General features: G+C 42.3%; 1 protein-coding gene across 5 annotated transcripts in view; it reads left to right on the plus strand.

Moving 5' to 3' along the window:
• The window catches only part of Fndc3b (fibronectin type III domain containing 3B), a 302,457-nt gene that overhangs the window by 39,250 nt on the left and 240,740 nt on the right, over positions 1-22,467 (plus strand). Inside the window, exon 1 of one of the 5 annotated variants that reach the window (XM_035450859.1) lies at positions 8,691-8,794. The exons of the other annotated variants lie outside the window; for them this stretch is intronic. The gene's annotated coding sequence lies outside the window, so the exon portion shown is untranslated. Of the gene's footprint in view, positions 1-8,690; positions 8,795-22,467 lie in introns of those variants that run through there. 5 annotated transcript variants of the gene reach the window in all.

Here is a 22,467-nt window from a genome sequence, read left to right on the forward strand (position 1 = left end):
CATGAACACATGTTCAAAGATCCCCCTGCACATCTGTGCCTGCTCCCTCTCAGAATCATGGCGGATTTTTCTGTAGATGTTGCTGTTTTTTCTTAGTCTGTTTAGTGTTGCTTATATGAATATGATTTTGGGGCTGACCACTTGGTGTAGGCTAACCAAATAGGGGCTCATCCCTGAGGATTATTCCTTGTGCATCTTCCAAATGTTTTAAACCAAGGGGAAGGTGTATTTTAAAAACTAAAAAAACAAGTTGTTGCATGTGCTCATGGGGATGTTATAGGTGCATGCATGGGGGCTGGGGGAGGGGAGTGTAGGAGCACAGAGGCCAAAGGTTAACACATTTCTTAGTTGAACTAAGAAATTTCTTAGTTGCCTGTGGTGTTTTTGGCTATGACCCTATGAGATTTCCCCTTCCCATGTAGCCTGGGCTTCTTTAGGCAACCATATTGTTGTGGTATCATGGGTGAAAATCTACAACCCAAGGCTTGTAAGTTGCTTAGCAGTGTAAGTTCATGAAGGTAGACTGAACTAGAACTTTGGCAGCAGTCATAGTTTTGGCTTCAAGGTATAGTGATGCCCCGGAACAGATCTAAAGTAAAACACACAGAGAAGTAGGATAAATATTCAAAGTAGAACTTGTATTTTAAAACTTACTAATATATTTTTTTATAATTTACATTTTCTTTGGATTAATTTTCATAAAGATTTTATTCTTTGGGCTAGGGAGATGGCTCAGCAGATAAACCAGGTACCATTTCGAAATTTGACCAGAGGTCATTCAGCTCCTTAGCACCCTTGAAAATGCCAGGTGGGGCCAGGCGTTGGTGGCGCATGCCTTTAATCCCAGCACTCGGGAGGCAGAGGCAGGTGGATCTCTGTGAGTTCGAGGCCAGCCTGGTCTCCAGAGCGAGTGCCAGGTTAGGCTCCAAAGCTACACAGAGAAACCCTGTCTCAAAACAACAACAAAAAGAAAATGCCAGGTGGGTGTCATCAGCCACCTGTAATCGCAGCCCCTGGAAGGTGGAGGTGGGATCCCCATAGCAAGCTGCTAGATTGGTAGCCACATAGCCAGTGAGAGACCTTGCCTCAGTGAGTAAGGTAAAGAGTGACTAGAAAGACTTCTGATGTTAACCTTTGGCCTCTGTGCTCCTACACTCCCCTCCCCGAGCCCCCATGCATGCACCTATAACATCCCCATGAGCACATGCAACAACTTGTTTTTTTAGTTTTTAAAATACACCTTCCCCTTGGTTTAAAACATTTGGAAGAAGTTGTTTTATAATGTGCCAGTGTCTACAGAGTCTTGGAGTTGAGGAAGCTATTGCAGATGTTCCTGTCACTGGATGTGATCTCTGTATCTATTGGGGGGGGGCGGTGAGCTACTTGACTGACATAACCTATCATGTACCATTTTGTCATTTGGAAACGTTAGTTTCGGCATGTGATGAAGCCCACCGCTGCCTTTCGTCCTAACATATTTGAAACGATCAGGCTTCCCACTGCGTAAATGTATAGACATATTTGGTTTGCTTTAGATGAAAACATTGGCCATGGCTGAGGGAAGTCTATACTAAACACTTGCATTTGCTGGCTGGCTGTCATCCAGGGAGATTTCCTTATTTTCAACGATTTTAGGGGCATTCCTGCAGCAGGAGTGTGGGGGTGGGGTGTCGTACGGTCCTGCCAAAACAGCTTTTTGAAGAAGAGTCACGTGATCGCCATGGGCCTGTGGTCATTGGACTTGTGTTGAAGGAGAGTCACGTGATCGCGATGGGCCCGTGGTCATCTGACCTGTGTTGAGGAGTCACGTGATCGTGATGGGCCTGCATTCATTTGACTGGTGCTGAAAAGTCCCGTGATCTCGGTGGGCCTGTGCTCATTTGATGTGTGCTGACTTAAGAGTCATGTGATCGCGACCGCGATAGCACTGGACCTATGGTCATTTGACATGTGTTGACACTGAGACTGGAGATGAAGTCTCTAGTTTTTGGTCCTCTGATATGCGATCTTGGTAGCAATTCACACACACTTCATAGGAACGTCAACATTTTCTAGTTTGGGGGATAAATTAGTCTGGCTCAACAGCATTATTCCAGAATTGGGAAGACGTAGCATTAAAAATAGGAATTTGTGGATTTTTGTAAGGACTGGACAGAAGTCATGCTGTCAACACAGAATTTCAGCTGAGACTTAAGTGTTGTGTGTGCTGATTGAAGATAAGTAACAAATAGACATGAGTTCTAGTAGCCTACATGTCCTCTAGTAGCCTACATGGTCCTCTCGCCTGTTAATATCCTGAACAGACTGTGGCTTTTTTCCAAAGCTGGAGAACTTGGGAGATGAGAGTAGGGGCTGCACCCTGACAGGTAGGTAGGTGTGTGTGTGTGTGTGTGTGTGTGTGTGTGTGTGTGTGTGTGTGTGTAAAGAGCCTTGTGAGGAGGGCCCTTCATGTTTTGTAACCATCAAGGCGGCAGGCCTCACTTGACACGCAGGTTTTTCCTGACTATGTGGAATATGTGGTGGTGGTAATTCCTAGATAGCTGCAGTCTGAGAAATTGCCAGTGCCCTTTAAGGAAGGTGATGGGTGTGGGGAGGGAGCCAGGCTTTGTTCTAAGTGCTCCTTGTTTGTTTGGCAAGTCTCTACTTGTCTTGGAGGGTACTGTTCCTGGAAGGGAAGCAGGGCAGCAGAAAGTCACTCCTGCCTTCTGTCTATGCTCTTCATTGTCTGTGGTTGTAAAGATTCTCAAAGGCCCAGGACGAGTTGGTGTCAGTCAACAAAAACAGTGGTGCACAACTCAGAGGCAGAAAACTAAGGCTGAGTATAAGATGTTCAAAGGTCACACTCACATCCCCAGTGAACTTACTAAGTGTGTGGCTGTATGAGTGCCCTTCGGCTTCCCAGAGTCCCAGTGTTGCCTATCAGAGCCTTAGGGAAGAATTGGAGATGCACAGAGTGGCTCTTGGAAGATTGATGTAGTTCAGTAGTGACTGTATCTTGGGAGTTTTCAGGTTGAAAGCATCCGGTTTCAAATCTTGGAATTTGGGGTTGTTGTTAGCTTAAGGGGAACAAAGCCTGTGTCTGTAGTTCATTCTGGGGTGGGGCTGAGAGTCCAGCTGTCACCTGTATTTTGATGGACAGATTGGCAGATAATGGGTTCAGAGTTGAAGTTCATTTAAGTAAAAACCTGCTCATCAGCAAGGAACACATTAATAAGTTGTGAGTCCATTGTTTGAATTTATTTAGGGCATCTCACATGCTACAGACAACTTTGTGTCATTTAGAGTCTTTGAATCTGGGTGTTGGATTCTTTGAAGAGCCTAAGTTGCTGTTGTGACGGTGCAAGGCCCTGGCTGATTCTTCCAGTTAAGAGCTCCACTGCTTAAGCTACCTCCCAGGGCTTGGGAGTAACTCATGTTCCTTTGAAAACTGATGAGCAGATCATCAGGAGGTCATTTGTGCCAAAGATTTGTTTGTTTAAAACATGATATGCAAAGACTTGAACCTGTGGTTCATTTTCTGTTTCTTTAAGCATTATTGGTCCATTTCCTCTTGTATCCCTCTAGGATTGGCTGAGACCATGATCCTTACTTGTGCTTGTAAGTTATTCAAAGTAAGGATTCAATTACCTTTTGGGGTCTCCTACTGTAGCAACCATGGAAATTTGCCTCTTTTCTGATCTTCTGTCTTGAGTAAAAGTAGCTGCTTCTTCATCAGTCTGAAATGGAACCCTGTGGCCTTTCTTTTGTCTTGTTGGCATTTTGAATTTTACTATTTTTGCTCCTTTCTTCACCCTCTTGTCTCCTTGTCTTTTTCAGTGGTGAGAGTTGAACCTAGACCTTGTTCATGCTAGGCAAGTACTCTGCTACTGAGCCATACCCTAGGCTCCCCTTTCCCTTTTCTTGACATTGTACAAAAACCATTGGCCCAGATCTAGAATTCCTAGGTGTGGGTGGTTGGGAAAATTGAGTTTATCATATTTGTACTATATGTGAAGAGACTCTCGAGGTTCCCTCCCCACCAGGATTGAGCCAAAGGTCTTGCATATGCTAACCATGTGCTCTCTGCTGATATAAAGCAGCTCATGTAGTTTGAGCTTTGCGTTTTATAGTTTAAAATCCCAAGGGCTAGGCCTGGAGAGAAGGCACAATGGGTAAGAGTGCTTGCTGCTCATTTGAAGACCCAGGTTCAGTCTGCAGTACCCACATTGTATTTCATAATCTCCTCTTTTGGCTTCTGAGGGCATGGGCCAATCATGTGTGTACATACATACAGGCAAACCTTACATGTACACATACAGTTATAATAAATCTTATTCCATGCATGTATTTCAAAATACAGTGTTGACTTTGTATAAGTTTCTTTTACCTTAAAAGAATACTGAGTATATTTATGATGCCAAAAAACATGAAGAGCTGTACTGTAATTTAGAAGACAAAGTGACTGTGTTGGTGAGGGTACTAATAGGTGACAACTTCCCAATCATGCCTTTTTCCTCATTATTCCTCAGAGGAATTGGGTTAGTGCACTAAACTTCTAGATTTTAGAGATGTGCTTCAAAGTAGTGGTTAACCAGACTGGCAGGAAGAACTTTGATTCTGTTTAGTGCAAGGGTTTTCTCTTTGCCCCAAATATCATGTTGGTGAAATAACTTTAACTTGCAACACATGGTTTATGGATATGACTGTGTCTTGAGTGCATTTGACCCTTTGATCCTGGTGTGTTGTAGAACAGTTCATAGTCACGTGGAACACATTGCTGTAAGTCATGGGTACCTATGATGTCTATAATAGTTCAATAACAGGAGACTCATCGTTCACTAAGATTGCAAAAAATAAATAGTATTTTAGTATTTGAGGCCTTTTAATGTATGGGAATCCTTTTCTGCACCACTTATGAATGAATATGAAATTTGTTCAATACATATTTTTTCTTTTATAAACATTTTCCTGCACCAAAACTAACTTGAATAAACTAAACTTTATTCCTGCCTGTTCTAATCATTTCCTTTGTATGGATAAGTAGTATTCCTTGTTATTTGTGAGGCTGATGTAACAACACAGCTGTTGAATGCTTGGCATTTCTGCTTCTAGTGAAATGCTATTTGTGCAGGTTTATCTGATCCAGATGTGTGACTAGCAAGCTCCATTTCTAATTATAAGAGCAGCCAAATTCCATTATGAGCACATCATGGGATTCTCAGGCTGAGAGGCATCCTGAGAGGACATCTAGTTCATTCTCTAGCCTTTCAGCAGGGCCACACTTCATAAACCACTCCAGCACTGAACAAAGCTGTAGGAATGTTCCCCTCATGTATAGACCAAACTCGGGTTATTGGAATCACAACTGGAAAAAGACATGGGTCCCTGTGCTCTGGCTTTCTTGTGACAAAGGAAAGCAGAGTTAGGCCCAGAACAGTTTGACCTTAGCTGACTGGACTTTTAGGTCTCTGTTTTTTAGAACTTTGAGCGCTTCTTCTGCATTGCCCTGTGCTAAGGGAGAGTTGGTTGGCAAGTCCACTTTCACAAGCAGGATGTAGCCCTCTAGCTCCTTGTTTAGAAGTGAGGTGATGAGTTTGTGACAGCCGGATTCCATTGGGGTGCCATAACTCTTTGTGAAACCTAATATGGAGTGAGATATCTCATTATGTGTGTATTTATGGTGACGTGTTTAAATGACCAAATACAGAAGATATTAGGCATGCTATCAGAGCTCGGGGATTATCAAGTGTGCACAGGCTTATAAAAATGAATGGATGTTTCTGAATAAGTATGTGAATGAACGAGTAAATAAATATTCTTTAACTTGACCTTGAATCTTGGGTTCCATTTTGACACATGTACAAGTTCTCTGTGGTCTCTGGCTGTCTCACCTGGAGAAGAGGAGGAATGCCTGCATCATGGAGAAAGGACTTTATTGGTTGGGTCACTAATTGGGATGCACATCAGCATATTGGTCAGTCCTTGATCTGGGTTCCATGCAGTGAGTTTGTGTTGCTGCCCATCAGTGCTGAACTTGGGAACTTCTCTGCTTTGATAACATGCAGCAAGTGGATGAGCTTGCTTCTTGCTCCAGGGGCAAGGTTGTTCCTTCAAGCATAATTTAGAGAATTGGCCCTAATGCAGAGGCTGAGAAGGACATGCAGGAGCATGAGATGAGAAGCCTGTGGAGGAGTCTCACTATTGGTGATCTTTGGTTTCTGTCTGATTATATGGTGTAAGGAAGATGAGGGCAGATGTGAAGGCTCAGCAGGAAAAGGCACTTGCCTCCAAGTCTCCCAACTTCCATTTGATTCCTGGGGTCACATAGTGCAAGTGGTTGGATGTCTTTGGATGCCATAGATTGCCTCATCTCATTCTATGAGATGGAACTTATAAACTTGCATGACAAGATGGAACCTACAGATTTGGTTTGGGTTTTGGCTTCGTTTTGTGTTTATGGAAAATTGCAAGTGGCATTTAAGTGACCTGCCTTGATGTAGTGAATGTGCAGGGCTGCTGTTGAGAAGGGGCAGTTGCTCTACAGTGTTAGTCCCTGTGTCACTATCTGTTTACTTTGTAACACTGAAGTAAGTGTTTTTGCTATCATGTAATAGTTTAACTAAACAACTAAATATGGAAAACGGGCTCTCTGTAGCCATCTTCTGAGATGGGTGGGAAGGAAAGGTAGATTTTGTGCTGATGGACACTGTGTTTTGGTTCTTGTAGGTATTTGAACACTGTAGCACTTAATGTATATCTTTCTTAGAGAATTGAGCCCTCTATCCTTTTGGATTTTGTGGTTTTGATTGCTGACAGTATCCAAAAGGAAGAGAGAATTACTTCAAGGAGACAGCAAGCCCAGTGCTCTGTCTGTGGAGTTAGAATGGGAAATACCACCGTTGTTAAATGGTTGAGTGCTGTCCTCAGGTGTTATGATTAGCAGCCAGATAAAACATTGCAAAGGCCCTAAAGATGTAACATATATCTTTTATTGGAGAGACAATCATTGTTGCTGTTTTTAATGGTGCTATAGAATATAGAACATTAAAAACAGTTGCTTAGGAAAGTGAAACTTCGTCGGGATAGAACAAATACTTAGATTTGTTATTGCCTTGAAATCTTAAAATTTTGAGTTCAGGTTCATTACACATGGCAGCAGTCCCTAGAGTGTGTTAGAATGGGGAATTTCAAACTACGCTTAAGTAGAAAAGTAGCTTATATGTTGATATTACATGGAAGAATAAGATTATATGATGATTCCTTCAGACACATGAACTGAACTACTTATTTAATTATGGGCTTAGCTAGTAGAGCCGATTTTATTTGACTCTACCTAAAAACTGAGTGAAATTCTTACTTGAAGTGATTATGTAAGTGATGGACTAATAACATTTTATATGTTCTCATTATCTCTATAAAATTCAGATGGCATTAGGAAAATTGAGATTTACATTGTTATACATGTCTATTACCTCAGGCATTCTCCTGGGAGCCCGAGGGCTGGGGAACATTTATATTCAGCGGCCTTCGTCCTGAGGTAGTTCTGTGTGAGGCTAGTGTTTAAGACCCTTCTGCTGTTTAACTTTCTCAGCCAACTTGCTAGAGTCTTCCTTTTCCTGTGAGATGTAATTGCATGTAGTGTGGCATTTGTTCCATGGCACATTTGGAAATTCTCACCCAGATGGATTCAGGAGAAAAGACAGCACATGTAATACATTTTTTTTTTTTTGTGTGTGTGTGTGTGTACTATTTTCTTTGTTTTTCTTACTTTTAACCTGGGTTTATAGTGACATTTCTTCAAGGATACTGTCGGGGATATAATTTTGGTGACATGATTAAGTTAGCATAGAATTCAGACAGAATGGGGAAAGTAATTGTTGAGTCTTTATTTGGGGACCAGACGATAACATATGAATGCCGAAAGAAATTGTTATCCTCCAGCATCTAGGTGGGGCACCCAGCTTTCCATTGCTGTATCACAAGCTGCCATCTAGCTGTGGGTGGCTCTGCTGCTCCTGTGGAGCTGCTGTCACTCAGAGGTAGTACTGAGTCCCAGTGCTTGTCGCATTAGGACTCTTCCTGCAGAAGCTGTTGTGGGGGGCAGAGACAATGCAGTATCATTTGGGGAGTTTGGTAAATAATACTGAGTCTGTATTAGTGTGGGTGTGGTAAAAAGATTATAACTTGGTTGTGTGGAAAGTATAAAGTTTATAGATTTAGATGGAGAATATATTTATAAATGCAGAGTGATTTGAGAAGCAAGAGGCCTTTTCTTGTCATTTGGACCCTGAAAAATAAGAAACAGAATACAGATAATCCCACAGGGGCTGCTGATTAAAGAATATTTTAAAAATTTCCATTGCAAATTTTAAATGCTGAAGTTGTGTTTTTCAAATTATTGCTGATGGTGATGTGCTGGAAGGGAAATTACATCCTGTGGTAGACGAGTAACACTGATGTGAAAATATGATTTGGAATCTCTGGTGTTTGCCAGGGCTATAAAAATTAAAGTGCTCCTCGGTTGTCAGCTTCTTGTATAACTCATGAGAGAAATCCAGGAACCCTTCCCTCAAAACAAATAGACATGGATAGCAGGGCCAGTCTAGGTAGTAAGAAACAGAGGAGTGTGGTCCTCTTCCTGGAGCTCAGCTCCACCCCAGCTGTTCATTTTCCTCTGAGTGAGTAAGGAGCAACTGAGAACCAGGAAACTGCTTGCCATATCTTGTTCCAGGAACAGCTGGCAATTCAGAAATGCTTGTCTTCCATGGTGTGACCTGAACAACGGTTGTACAGCAATCCTACTTTTTGTTTAGAGGTATGTGGCTAACGAGGTACTTTCTAGGGGAAGTTTCTCCCTTAATGGTGACTCTAATCTCACGTACACAAAGATCCAATTCATGACCACAGAATTGGTCCTCAGGGTAAGAATTTGTCCGTCATCTGGATTAAATACTTGGTACTGTAAATAAACGGAGGTGTAAATCACTCAGAGCAGAACTTGGATTCATCTTAGCTCTCAAGCTTGCCACGTCCTCCTCAATATCCTGGGGATCGATTCAGGCCACGGTGGCATGTGGTTGGAATCCTTGAGAAATGTCTTTTCAATTTAAATATAGTTACTATTTGAATAGTAGATTACTGAAGCCTGTTTCTTCATGATTATGTTTAGAAGTGTAACTGATTGCTAAGAAGCACTTTAAAAATAGCTCTTAAAAAGGTAGCTGCTGTGAATTCATGACTTTTTTTTTGTGCTAGCAGTGTTCTGTGAATTGTGTGAGATGTATAGACTATGGCTAGAAGGTGTACTAAGGGTCTTAAGTGGTAGGACATTCACTTTCTTATGGGATAGAGCAGGCATTGACAGAGGGAAGTGCTTATGGGGATTGAATTGCACAGAATTAGCTTTGAGTAAATAGGATTTTTAATCTCTTGAGTTTTTAAAACTCACTGGGATCAACCATTACCCATAAGATAAGAATTAGATTAGAGGAGATCATTACTAATCTTTACTGATTTTGGCTTCTGAATTAGATAAAAGAGTCAAGAACATGCCAAGGCATCCTATGAAATACCTGATAGAATGTGACATTAGAGGCAAGAAGTTTTACCTCAGAATTTTCTTAGACCCCAGAAAAAACCAGTAGGAATTCATCAGGGATGAGTGAATTTCCTGAGGAATGTTGGAGACAGGATGCAGTGTGGCACAGCTGTGTGCGGGGGTGGGAGTGTCTGGAGGGTTTCCCTGGGCCGCCAGTCTTGAGTCATTGGCTGGTTGAAGCAGTAGCACGATATTGCACACACACACACATCATGAGTTTTATCAGGTCCTTCATACTATGAAGACTTTAAGTAGGAATGTAGTCACGGTACTGTCTTAATCTAGGCTAGAGGGTCTTGGAGCATTGAAAACAAAGATTCCAGTAAAGCCATTCTGTGGAAATCAAGGGTATGGAACTCTAAAAGAATCCTGCGTTGGGTTTATTATCTCAGGGTCTCTTGAAGTCTTAGCTTGAAAGCACAGCTTCTCATAATGCAAAACTGGATTTCCAGGCTCTGCATAGCGGGTGCTTATGCAGAGGGGTGAATTTGCACTCATTTCTTACATTTCACTTAAAGTGAGATTTCAGTGGATATTCTTCAGCTGTGTCTCTGTTTTGAGTGTGACAGCTCTTAGATGTGGTGTCTCTTAGATTAGCTCTCTATTGCCTGCTTGCTGTCCATCCATCCGTCTATCCGTCCGTCTGTCCATCCATATATCTATCCATCCACCCACCTACACACCTACTTCTGGGTTCCCCAGCATAAATTATATCCACTTCCTGGCATGTACTGTTTGGTGACTACCCTAGGTTTTCCCTTACATGATCAGACTCACCCATCTGGTGCCTGCCTGTCTAGTTTTCTGAAGACAGGTCTCACATAGCCCAGGCTGGCTTTAAATTCCCTATATTGCTGAGGATGACCTTAAATTCTGATCCTCTTGCCTCCACTTCCCTAGTGCTGGGGTAGCCGACATGTACTACCACACCCAGTTTTATGCAGTGTTGTGAATCAAACCTATGGCTTTGTGCAGGCTAGGCTAGCACCTAGCAACTGAGCTACATCTCCCAACTGCAATTCTAGTATTTTAATTATCAGATGCTTCTTTTAAAATTTTTGAGACAATTTTGGATTCCTAGACATCAATATTGTCTCTGAAATGTCAAGTATCTAAAGTAGAGGCTGGACACTTTTTGAATGTGACTTGTTCAATATTGTGTGCCCGTGTCAATTCCAGGAAGGCTTGATTACAAGTCTGTTGTTTTCACACTAGTGGATAACATGACATGGATCTTGTTGCTCTTTAATCTCATGACCTTGGACAGTCATCTCTGATGATCACTGAACTGGGGCAGTTAATCTGTCGCCACATTGCTCTCCCGGCAAGCAGCAGATGGGTGGGTCTGGTCATATAAGGGAAAACCGTGAGCAGTCACCAAACAGTGTATACCAGGAAGTGGGTACGCTTTATGCTGGGGAACCCAGAAGCAGTTCCTGGTGGGATCACAAAGACAAAGGTGTCCTTACTTCCCAGCCTAAGGCTGTATGTCATTTTGCTGGTCATGGAGGAGAATGAGGTTGTGAAAATGAACTGATAGCCTTGCAGCTGCACCTTACACAATGGCATTGTTCTTTGTAGGGTTTGGGTACTGACGATACACAACTAAGCTAAGTTTTCATCTCAGCAATCTTCCCTGCCTGGGAAAAGGCAGGACAGGCTGAGCTTGGGAACAGGGAGAGGCAGTTGTATGCCAGAGCGATAGCATTCTTCTGAAGTGCTTTGGAAGCATTTGTTTTGAAACAGCAACCACTGTCTTAGTACTGCCTGTCTTAGTTGTTACAGCACATAGGACTTTATGTGGCCCTTCATGGCTTCAGCTGTGTTTTAAGTCTGCTGTTTTGGTTGCTGCTTCCTCTAACTCACATGAATTACCAACATGAATTTAAGAATGGTAAGCTGTGAGAAGAGCTGCTGTGCTCTGATAGGAACTTTCCCATAATTGGCAGGAAATCTGAGAATCTATAACTTAGCCGGGCGGTGGTGGTGCACGCCTTTAGCTCCAGTACTCAGGCAGGCGAGATCTCTGTTAGAGACCAGCCTGGTCTGCAAGAGCTAGTTCCAGGACAGCCTCCAAAGCCACAGAGAGACCCTGTCTTGAAAAACCAAATAAGTAAATAAATAAATAAATAAATAAATAAAATCTGTGACTTTATCTGTTTTTCTTGAATCTGTAACTTTCTAAGTACTGAGCTCATACTCAAAAGATTTTGGAGCATTATAGGTTATACATAGTTTCAGATTAGGGATGTTCAGCTGGTAGAATTCATGGAAATATTCCAAACTCTGGGAAAACTCTAAAACCAAGAGAGCCCTGAGCATTTGTGATAAGGAATTCTCAACCTGAGTTAGAAATTAATAAAAGTCAGATTTGTAGGCCCAAATTAGAAATGGGCATTATTATTGTTGTGCAGCATGCCATACACACACCTCTGTATATGCATGTACACTCATGTCTTTGCTTTTGTATATATGCATATGTATGTGTGTACTCTAATGCATATTTGTTTTGTAGCTGTGGTGTAAGAATGCATATGTGTATCTTAAATTTGACACACAACCATCAGTTTCTTCAAAAAGTTTGTTTTCATTAGTTGGAAACCGCTTAAATATTCATTTACTGTTAAATTTAGATATGTATGCAATTGTGTGTGTGTATATAGTTTTTTTTTTTTTTTTTTTTGGAGATGGTCTTGCTGTGTAGCTCTGGCTAGCTTGAAGTCCACTTTGTCGACCAGACTGGCCCTAAGCTCACAGCCCTCTGCCTCCTGAGTGCTGAGAATATATATATATATATATATATATATATATATATATATATATATCCATCCCCTTTCCAGGAATGTCTGTCTGATTGATGTGTGCTGTGTGTGGTAGGATGGAGACACCGAGTGAGTGGTTTTAGAAAGCCTCTTAGCCTAAGACTTCCCAATGGTGATCCAAAGATGGGCCATCCTCCTTGTCCATCTCATGGTCATCAAGATATTTTGGATATAAACAAGCTTGTTTACAAACGATATTGTAAAGTTGCTTGTTACAGATAGAAACACACACAGACACACACACACACACACACACACACAGACACACACAGACACACACACACACACACACACACACACACACACACACACACGCATGCTCTGGAGTCAGTCTCTCAATTCTATCTTACATTTCAGAGATCTGAATCTCTCTCTAGAAGGCTGGGGCACCTTTCCTTTGAAGATAAAGGATGCCTGTGCACATTTCATTATGGCCTGTGTGTGTGTGTGTGTGTGTGTGTGTGTGTGTGTGTGTGTGTTTGTGTGTGTGTACATGCATGCTCAAGAGTGTGTGTTCATGTGGGTGAGCAAAGGTGTGTACGTGCATGCACAGCAGGCAAGTGCTTCTCAGGACACTATCTACCTGGCTTTTTATTTAGTTTTGCTTTTTGAGTCAGGGTCTCTCACTGACCTTTAACACATAGGCTGGGCTAGTTGGGTATAGAGCCCCAGGGATCCACTTGTCTCTGCCTCCCCAGGACTTAGATTATGAGTTCCCAACACCACACTTGGCTTTTTAAATGTGGGTTTTGGGGATCAGACTCAAGTCCTCTTGTTTGCTTGGATAAGCACTTCACTGACTGAGCCATTCAACATCTGTGAGTTATAGTCCACGCACAATACTTGTTTGGCTTATAAACTGTCAGATGTCACAGCATATTTCTAAAGTTGTGCGCTCATTGCTGTTATCAAATTCTAGGGCATTTTTGTGCCTTAAAATCAATACCCACTATGTATTAGGGGTAGCAGTTGCTTTTTCCCTAGTTCCAAACAACCCACGGTGTTCTTTTTTCTGTCTCTGAACTTTCTGAACATTGTGTTTAGAGGGGATCACACAACTTATGGCCCTTTGTGGATGTTTTCCCTGAGTAATTTTTTTCCCCAAGGGTTGTATAACATGTATCAGCACTTCACTTTTTTTTTTATTGTTAAAATGATTTTGCTGTGTGGGTCTAACATCTTATCTGTGAGGAGTCCACATTCCAAACCTGCAGCCCCTTTGGTTCTGCTGACAGTAGGTCCAGTACCAGACCTGGAGAGACCACAACCAATATAGTTGTTTCGTGGAACCGTGACCTCGACTATTCCATCTCTCATGATGCTCTTCTGACCTCTGTTTGAAAAGTCACTGCTCAGTGAGTGAGTGTGCAGGAGCTTAGTTAAAGGGGCGTCCCGGAAATGAGTTACATGGCTGGCATTTTACTGGACTAGGTGGACGAAAGGGGAAAGATAGAGAATAGACAGGATAAATTGGTTCTATACTTTTTCCTAATGTTAGTGTGATTTGATTCACTACAGAGCTAGGGTGCTGCATTGGTTTCTAGTGTCATTGGAGAGGAAGGCATAGAAGTGACAGGCTCCTTCAAAACAAGCATGGCTTAAAAATATCTAGCAATTTGCTGGGCGGTAGTGGCACACACCTTTAATCCCAGCACTCAGGAGGCAGAGGCAGGAGGATCTCTGTGAGTTCAAGACCAGCCTGGTCTACAAGAGCTAGTTCCAGGACAGCCTCCAAAGTCACAGAGAAAACCTGTCTTGAACCACCCCCCCCAAAAAAAAAGAAAAAAGAAAAAAAAATATCTAGCAATTCATGTTTTTCATTGACTCCGGGGCAGTTCTAATTCTGACCTTAACTATTCTTGTCTTCCTGTTGTTCCATATAAGTACTTTTTACTGACTCTTTGAGAGAGGAAATCCTGGGATAACTAGCCGAAGGATATGCAATAATAAAAGAAAATTCTGGGTTATGATATTTTGAAGCTCTGGTATATGGGGGATGTTTATATATTCTACAAGTCTGAGTCAGGACTGAAATTTATGAAGTTCCTTTTTAGACAGGATTTTGTTGTATATTTTGAAATTTAAAGTTGTTTCTAGGAGGTTTACAAACCCCATGGTCCTTGCCTGGTGACTGAATGAAGGGGGTACATATTTTCTAATATCCACATTTCCCATGGTGAGATGTCTCATCAGCAGCTGTGTGGAGGTGGGCTGTATGTGATGGGGGCTGTGAGGAGGTGGGCTGTGTGGGGAGGTGGGCTGTCACAGCCAGTGGTTCAGAACTGGAAATTGTGGGGGTGTTTTTTGTAATAGGATTGTCTTTTCCTGGATATCCATTCTTCTCATCTTTTTACCAGAACATTTGACAGGATGATTTTACTTAAAGATGTTCTCTGTAACTATGGAGGTTCCGTAAGATTCACGAGATCTGAGCAGTTCTTACTGCCTAGTGATCCCTTAGCCACCAAATGTCTTACATGGTGATGAGATGTAAACAAACCCATGTGATCCTTTTCAGCAGCCCTGAGTATATTAGTGTCTTGAAGGTACCCCTGCCCCAATGGAAGACAGAAGTAGATGACAATGATATTGTTGATCCCAGCTCTATGTGGGCCTAGGCTAACTAATGACTTAGATGAGAACTGTTGCACAATGGTAACGAGTACCATGGACAATAGTTAAATTCAGTGAGTTTTAAAATACAACAAAGCTTACAGGACAAGGATGTGAAGAAAGGAAATCTTGTTTTGTTTTGATGCAGAAGTAGGGATTGAACCTAGGGCCTGGTGGGTGTTAGTGAAATGCTCTACTCCTTAGCTGTGTTCCCACCATAGTTTTGATATGGCCACTAAGATGCTTGTGTTTTAAGGAGTTACAACAAAAGAGTAGAAAGACATTTAAGAAGGTTGTAAAGCAAAAACTTACACTAAGCTCTGGTTAACTTATTGAAGAAAGGAAAAAACAGTTACATGAGCCATCAGCGTGGGCCTGCTTTAAGGATACTGCAGCATACATGTGTGCTGGGCCTTCATGGCCCTGCTTGTAAGGGACCATGGAGTACATGTGTGCTGAGCCTTTACTTTTTACCTCTAACTCTTGCACTCTCAGAGCAGCTTCTAGTCTTGAAGTTCTGTGCATGACCAGTGTCCTGTATAGGTATAACGATTTTAATCCTTTCATCTTTGTGTACTGTTATTTTCACCCCCCCCCCATTATGGCTAGATGTGTTTAGGTTACAAACAATGCTGGGCTTGGGAGATGGCTCCACAGGTCAGGTGCTTGTTGGGAAAGCACAGGCCCTGAGTTTGAATCCCTAGGACCCATGTAAAGTTAGATGTGATAGCACTCGGGTGTTGCCCCAGTGTTCCTGGGCTGAGATGGAAGGTGGAGATGCAGGCTTCTCAGAAGCTAGTCAGCCAGTTAGGCTTGCAAATGCAAACTGGGAACAAGAGACCCTGTCTCAAACAAGGTGGAAGGCAAGGACAGATGCCTGACCTGCACATGTGTGTGCCATGACACACGTGTGCCCTCTCAGAATATAAAATAACAGAAAAACAGTCATTTACCATTGTGTCTCTCTTGACCTATGGCAGCCAGTCCAGGTTTGATCTGTACTGTATAAAGTCACTGTACCATCTGGGTTTGCATGTGTGTCCTGTGACCAAACCAAAAAGCTGTCTAAGGATGAATTTCTCAGATTGTCCCCTTCATCACACACTGTAGTCTCTCTTCCCTTCCTAACAAATGCCATTTAAAACTCCTCTTATTTTATTTAAATTAAAAAGTTAAGTTATTTTATGTGTGTGTTTTGCTGGTGTGTACACCTGTGCACCACATACGGGTCTGGTGTCCGAAGGGGTGGTGTGCCTCCAAGTGCTTGCTTGGAATCGAACCCCGGGCCTTTGCAACACTAAGCACTCTTAGCTACTGATTGAACTCTCCAGCCCCGAAACTTTGGGCTTGGTAAAGTAGGGATGCATATTGTATATTGTACTCAGGACCTTGAGGCAATAGGGTTACAGGTTCAAGGCCTGCCTTGCCTATAACGCAAGTTCAAACTTAGCCTGGGCAGCTGAGTGAGACTTTATTTCAAAATTACAAGTCAGAAGAGGGCCAAGAGTCTGGCTCAGTGGTAGAATGCTTTCTAGCATGTATGAGGCCCTGGGCTCCGTGGTACTGTCAGGAAGAAAAAAAAGAAAGCATTTAATAAAAGAAAACAAAAGCTTCATCTCACCTGCTTCCCTGTGTGAAGACTGTTACCTTTTCCTTTGTCTCCTCTTCATTTTTATTCCTTCCCCTCTTCTCTCCTATCCATGTTTTCCTCTCTTCCAACCTCCTTGCTTTCTTGGCGGGTTTCCTTGTGTGTTCAGGCTGACTGTGACCTTGTGACCCCCTGCTTGTACCTCTGAAGTGATGGGATCATAGGTGTGCAGTCACCCTCCCTAGGACCCCATACACATTCCATGAGAAAGCCAACATGTACCCATCCTGTTTTACACAGACAGAATGGCAACTTGAGCCCTGTTGGTATTAATGCACCCATCTCCAAATGGCTGTACCATGATAACCCACCCATCTCTGAATGGCTGTGCCATAACAGTAGACTCCTTTCAACAGCCATTCAAACTGCCATAGTGTTTCATTGCATGGATGAAGTACCTCCGAGCTTCCAGCTGTTCATGCTTCCAAGTTTACCTTTATATGCTGAAGGTATTTGGAGTCATGCCATATAGAAACTTGCATACGTGGTAGACATAGATGCATAATTCTATTCTATTTACTTCACAGAGTTCATTCATAATTTTCTTTTAGAGCTATCATTTCCAAGGAAAAGAAAAATGCCTTTGGGTACAAATGGGGCTAACCAATAGATCATCTGTTTTTCTAGTTTCTTCTTCTACCTTTCTGCCAAATTGAGGAACCAGTTCTTGCTTAGGTCTTTATTATTATCATTATTATTATTATTGCTATTATTATTTTGTAGTCCAGACTGTCCTCAGACTCAGTGTGCAGCAAGGATGAACTGGAATTAATCTTCTTGCTTCTGCATCCTGAGTGACATGACTGAGGGCAGGGACTTCCTTACCTGGTTTATACTGTGTAAGGGTAGACCCAGGGCTTTGTTCCTCCTGGGCAAAGACTCCACCAACTAAGCTCTGTTTCCAATCTTAGTTTTCAAAAGTTGTCAGCCTTATTGTTATAGCCATCCAAAATAAAAGATACAGGTTGGAGAGGTGGCTCAATGGGTAAGAACACAAAGTATGCAAGCATAAGTCCCCAAGTTCAAGTCCCCAGCACCCATGTGCAAAGCCAGGCATGGATACATGGGCCTGTAACTCCAGGATTGTGGACTGGAGAAAGACTAATCCAGAGAGCTTGCTGGTCAGCCAGTGTAGCCAACAAGGCAAGGCTCCTATTCACTAAGAGGCTCTGTATCTACATGATAAGGCAGAGAGCAATAGAGGAAGTACAGACAGCTTGTTTTGTCTCTGCATGCTCGTATATATGGGTGTGTGTGTGTACATGTACCTACACACTAATGTGCATGCAACACAAAACAAGATTGACACGCTAACATCATCGTTTTATTTGGGTTTGTCTCTGAGTGTGTGATTTTGAATAGTTACAGCTTGCTTCATACTTTCCCATATTTTAAGATTGAGTCTGTGTGTTACATACGGAAACATGGGATGAAAATGTGGGACAAATAGTTTTACAAGTTTTGAAAGAGGGCTGGTGCCAAGATAGGAGTGGATACTAGCTTCCTCAGTGTTGGAAGACTAGGCCTCAGTCTCAGGAACATCTCTGACCCCACCCTCTGTGTCTCAGCCAGAGCTTTTGAGCTCTTTTGTGACAGTTAGGGACTACATAGTTGCTGTAGCTAAAGTACGCAGCAGCAGATTCTATTCTTAGGTTTGTACTAGCTGGTTCTCACTTGATTGACATGGCACTCCACCCAGAAAGTCAGATTTATTTTGGCAGAAAGAGGAGGCTTTTATGGATCAGGTTATCTAAAAAAAGTAAGCCTGGGGAATGGGCCCCACCCATCACCCCCCTTTAGATGTTTGGGTTGGTCCTAGGGAGCATGCCTAATTTAGGGATTACTCATAAGATGACCCAAGGGCTGGTTTTGTGAATATTACCAAACTATTACTTAACTGCAGATGTTCTGCCATTGTTGGGTCCCACTGCCAGAGTTGAATGGTGGCAACCAGTTCTGTGAGATTTGGATAAAGCAGCTCCTCCAGGTCCTTTTGTTAAATGGTAGTTTCTGAGTTTTCCTTTACTAAGATTCCAACAATCACGTGGTGCAAAATATTGAATTTTATGGGTTTTTAAAAGTTAATTTTTATCACTATACAAACTATAGATGCTCATTATGGGTATATTTTAAAAGTATAAGTAGAAAAGGAAAACCGTAACTTTCGGTGCTACACTAGCCAGTAGGTTAGCTTGTCAACATTTTGTTTCTATTTTAGGTCAGTCTTTTAAATAATTTATATAATCCAACTGTGTGCATTTCCCTGAGCATTATGCTGTGAGCACCTCCTCATGAAATTTCTGGCTGGCTTTTTTTCCCATTGATAGTGGCTTCCTGAAGTCAGCAGGAGCTAGGATTTCTGGAGTGGGGAGGTGGTTCCATTAGTAAAATTCTTGGCCTGAGCTTTGGAACCCACATAAGCAAAGCAGGATATGGTTGGCATGCCTACAATCCCAGTGCTGGGGAGGCAGGGGTTGGTGGAACCTTCACATGGATGTACACACACATTCATGTGCATCTGCACACACACACACACACACACACACACACACACACACACACACACACACACACACACACACACACACTCCCACCCCTGGACATGATTTCTGATTGACAGGGGTAGAGTAGTGGCCTGAAGCAGTTTTCTATAAAACATGGAGACTCTGTGCTTGCTAATTGTGATCTTGTTGCTCTCCTGGAATCTGTTGTTTATTAAGGCCGACAAGAAATCTGCTGCTTTGAGAAATGAGAAAAGTAAAAAAGATGAGCTGCCTTTACCTAATAATTGCATCATTTTTATGGCCTCAAAATATTGCTGTTAGGGAGTGGCCGTTACTTCTCTTTTGCAAGTTGAGAAACTGAGGTATTGAGAGTGGAATCCGATGTTCCTTACAGAACCAGGCTGAGTTGTCTGTGTAGAGGAAGAGTTATACAGTGTAGAGAATGTGTAGAGGGAGAAGTCATAGGAGAAGTTAGTAATAAGTTGACCAGATTTACTAATTGTATTTTCATCTCCTGGGAGATCCACTTGCTAGTTAATGTTTAAGTGGCCACCATTACCTTTAGTTCCTTTTGCTATGATATTACTGAAAACCTGTGCTTTTCTAATTGAGGTAACATGGCAATTATTATTTTTCTTTTGAAGTCAAATTCCACTAGCCCGTGCTTTCGAAGCTGCACTTTTCAGGCTTTAAAGTTTTAATTTAATTGCAACTTTTTTTTCTTTGAAAAAAATAGTTTTTTGAGAGTTTTATTTTATTGAATTTGGGGAAATTGTTTCATGGCTTAGGGCTTTAGATTTTGAAAATAAATTTCATTTCAATAATTTGTGTGTGTTTATGCACACACTCAAACATGTGGAAGCCCGAGAGATCTTGAGTGTTGCATCTCAGAGGCTGTCCCACCTTCTTTTTTGAGACAAGTTCTCTTACTGACTTACAACTCACTATATAGGGCAGGTTCTGGGGATCACGCCTAGGTCCCTATACCTGCAAGGCCAGCACTTTTACTGACTGAGTTATCATTCCCAGTTCTGGGTGGGGGTGGGTGTGTGTGTGTGTGTGTGTGTGTGTGTGTGTGTGTGTGTGTGGTGTGTGTGTGTGTGTGTGTGTGTGTGCGCGCGCGCGCGCACTCACGCGGATCTCTCTCTCTCTCTCTCTCTCTCTCTCTCTCTCTCTTAATTAAGTAAAATGACACATTGAGAGATGGATCTAGAAAAAATGAAATGGACCCTTTGGCAGTTTTGCTTTCACCTTGGGAGGGAGACCAGAGAATCACAGTAAACAACACCAGCTTTGTTGGTCTACAAGTGTAGGCAGCCAGGGCCTGTAAACATGGCATTTGGAGTGGCTCACCATCCTGGCGACCTTGGAAAGTTCTCTGGAACTGCAGAGGTGCTCTGTGTGGAGGCCTGCTTCCTGTGTATGCACCTATTGTGGAGCCCTTCGCTGAATGAGAGGTCTGTGAAAAGTGGTTCCCACAGTTCACAATGCAGCCTCTGGGCAATGTAAATATGCTTTCCACTTGGGGTCTGGCGGACAGTGCCTGGCTAGAAGTCCCTTGCAAAGAAAGATATTTTGGAGTTCCACTTATTTATAGTGGCCAGTGGAAAATTAATATGCCTGTTAAATCTATTTTTAAAAATGAAAGGGAAGTCTCGTCTACAGTGCATTTGCTGAATGCAAGCCTGTTTGCTGTGGTGTATTTAGATTCTGCTAGTTCACTACTTTAGGAAGTGAATTTCAATGTCTTCCTGATCATTCTGTCTGTGTTTGAAACTTGAGGTTCTTGTCTGAAGAGTTCTCTTTATGCCCCAGGAAAACTCTTTTTGGGTTCTTTGAAATTTATAAATAGACCCTAGACAATACTTAATGAAATCGTTGCAGGACTTCAAATGGGCTCAAGTGACCAGCCAGGGAGGGTGCAGGGATCTGAGCAGGTAAGAGTCTAGAAATGGCCACACAGCATTGATTGTCTTGACCTTCGAGATGCCAATCTTTGTTTTTAATGGAGGCAATGAGTCTGATTACAGGGGGATAGGAGTGTAGAGTTGGTGTTGCAGATGTACCAATTATGATTGGGCACTCCATAGACACTCTGTCCTCTTTGACAAATTGTGTCTCTGTAGTGGTTACTGTTGCAAAAGGAAGTTTCTTTCTTGAGGGGTGAGAGGTACACTTAGCAGGCTGGTGGTGCAAGGCTGTGAGACCAAAGTTGGTCCCACTGAAAAAATATTTCCTGTGGTGCTGGAGAGATGCCTCAGTGGTTAAAGAGTACACTGCTCTTGAAGAGGACCTGAGTTCAGTTCCCAGCACCCATGTGGAGTGGCTCACAACCTCCTTAGATCCAGAAGATCTAAGATCCATGGGCACCTGCGCTCAGGTGTACAAGCCTGTGCTCAGACATACACACAAATGTATAATCACAAATAATGAATATTATTTTAAAATGAACATTAAGGCAGGGGAATGTTCTGCTGATATTTACCTTTTCAACACCTGTCAGATTTTAAAGCTAATAAAGAGGCCACAGCTGGGAAGCTAAATTTAGACAATGGGGCTTATAGATAAAAGGGTTCATACAGTGAAAGTCAGCCGACATGCATGGAGTTTTGCCAGAAGTGTCTAGTGTGGATTGACTCCTACCTAATCCCGTGTAGTGTTCCACTACAATGACATTTAACCTCTGGCTTTTATTTTAGACTCCTGCAACAGGGCTTAACTCACAGTGGTGTTTGTTAGGCAGTGGTTGGTTATCTTTGGTCAGGTTCACTGATGTTATTTTAGAGGGCACCTTTTGGCTAAGTCCTTTGTGGAATATGGTTAGTATTGTTTTGTTTCTTACATAGAAGAGCATCCAAAGTTTTTTCTATGTACTAGATAAAAGGACTTAAAAATCCTGAGAACTTTTGTAGCTCCTGGCAGTCAGTAACTTGCCAAGCTATCCCATTCCTGTAATTTTATTTGTATTTAATGATAGCACACCTCCTAGTCACCATGGTAGCCACAACTTTAGTTATTTATAATTTGATTTCTGCCCTTTTTCTGCTCTTCTAAATTTATTTAAGGAGAGAGAGAGAGAGAGAGAGAGAGAGAGAGAGAGAGAGAGAGAGAGAGAGATGACAGAGCTGTTAGAATTGGTCCTTTCCTTCCATCATGTTGGTTGTAGGGACAGATCACAGATCTTCAGGTAAAAGCAGGTACCTTTACCCCCTGGGTTCTTTTTTATCCCTGCTCCAAGTTTCTCCATCTGGGCTGAATTAGTGTATGTTGCACTTGCTTAGCATTCCTTAAGGTGTCTTAAAA

Source organism: Cricetulus griseus (genome assembly GCF_003668045.3).
Source record: "Cricetulus griseus strain 17A/GY chromosome 1 unlocalized genomic scaffold, alternate assembly CriGri-PICRH-1.0 chr1_0, whole genome shotgun sequence".
Classification (NCBI taxonomy): domain Eukaryota; kingdom Metazoa; phylum Chordata; class Mammalia; order Rodentia; family Cricetidae; genus Cricetulus; species Cricetulus griseus.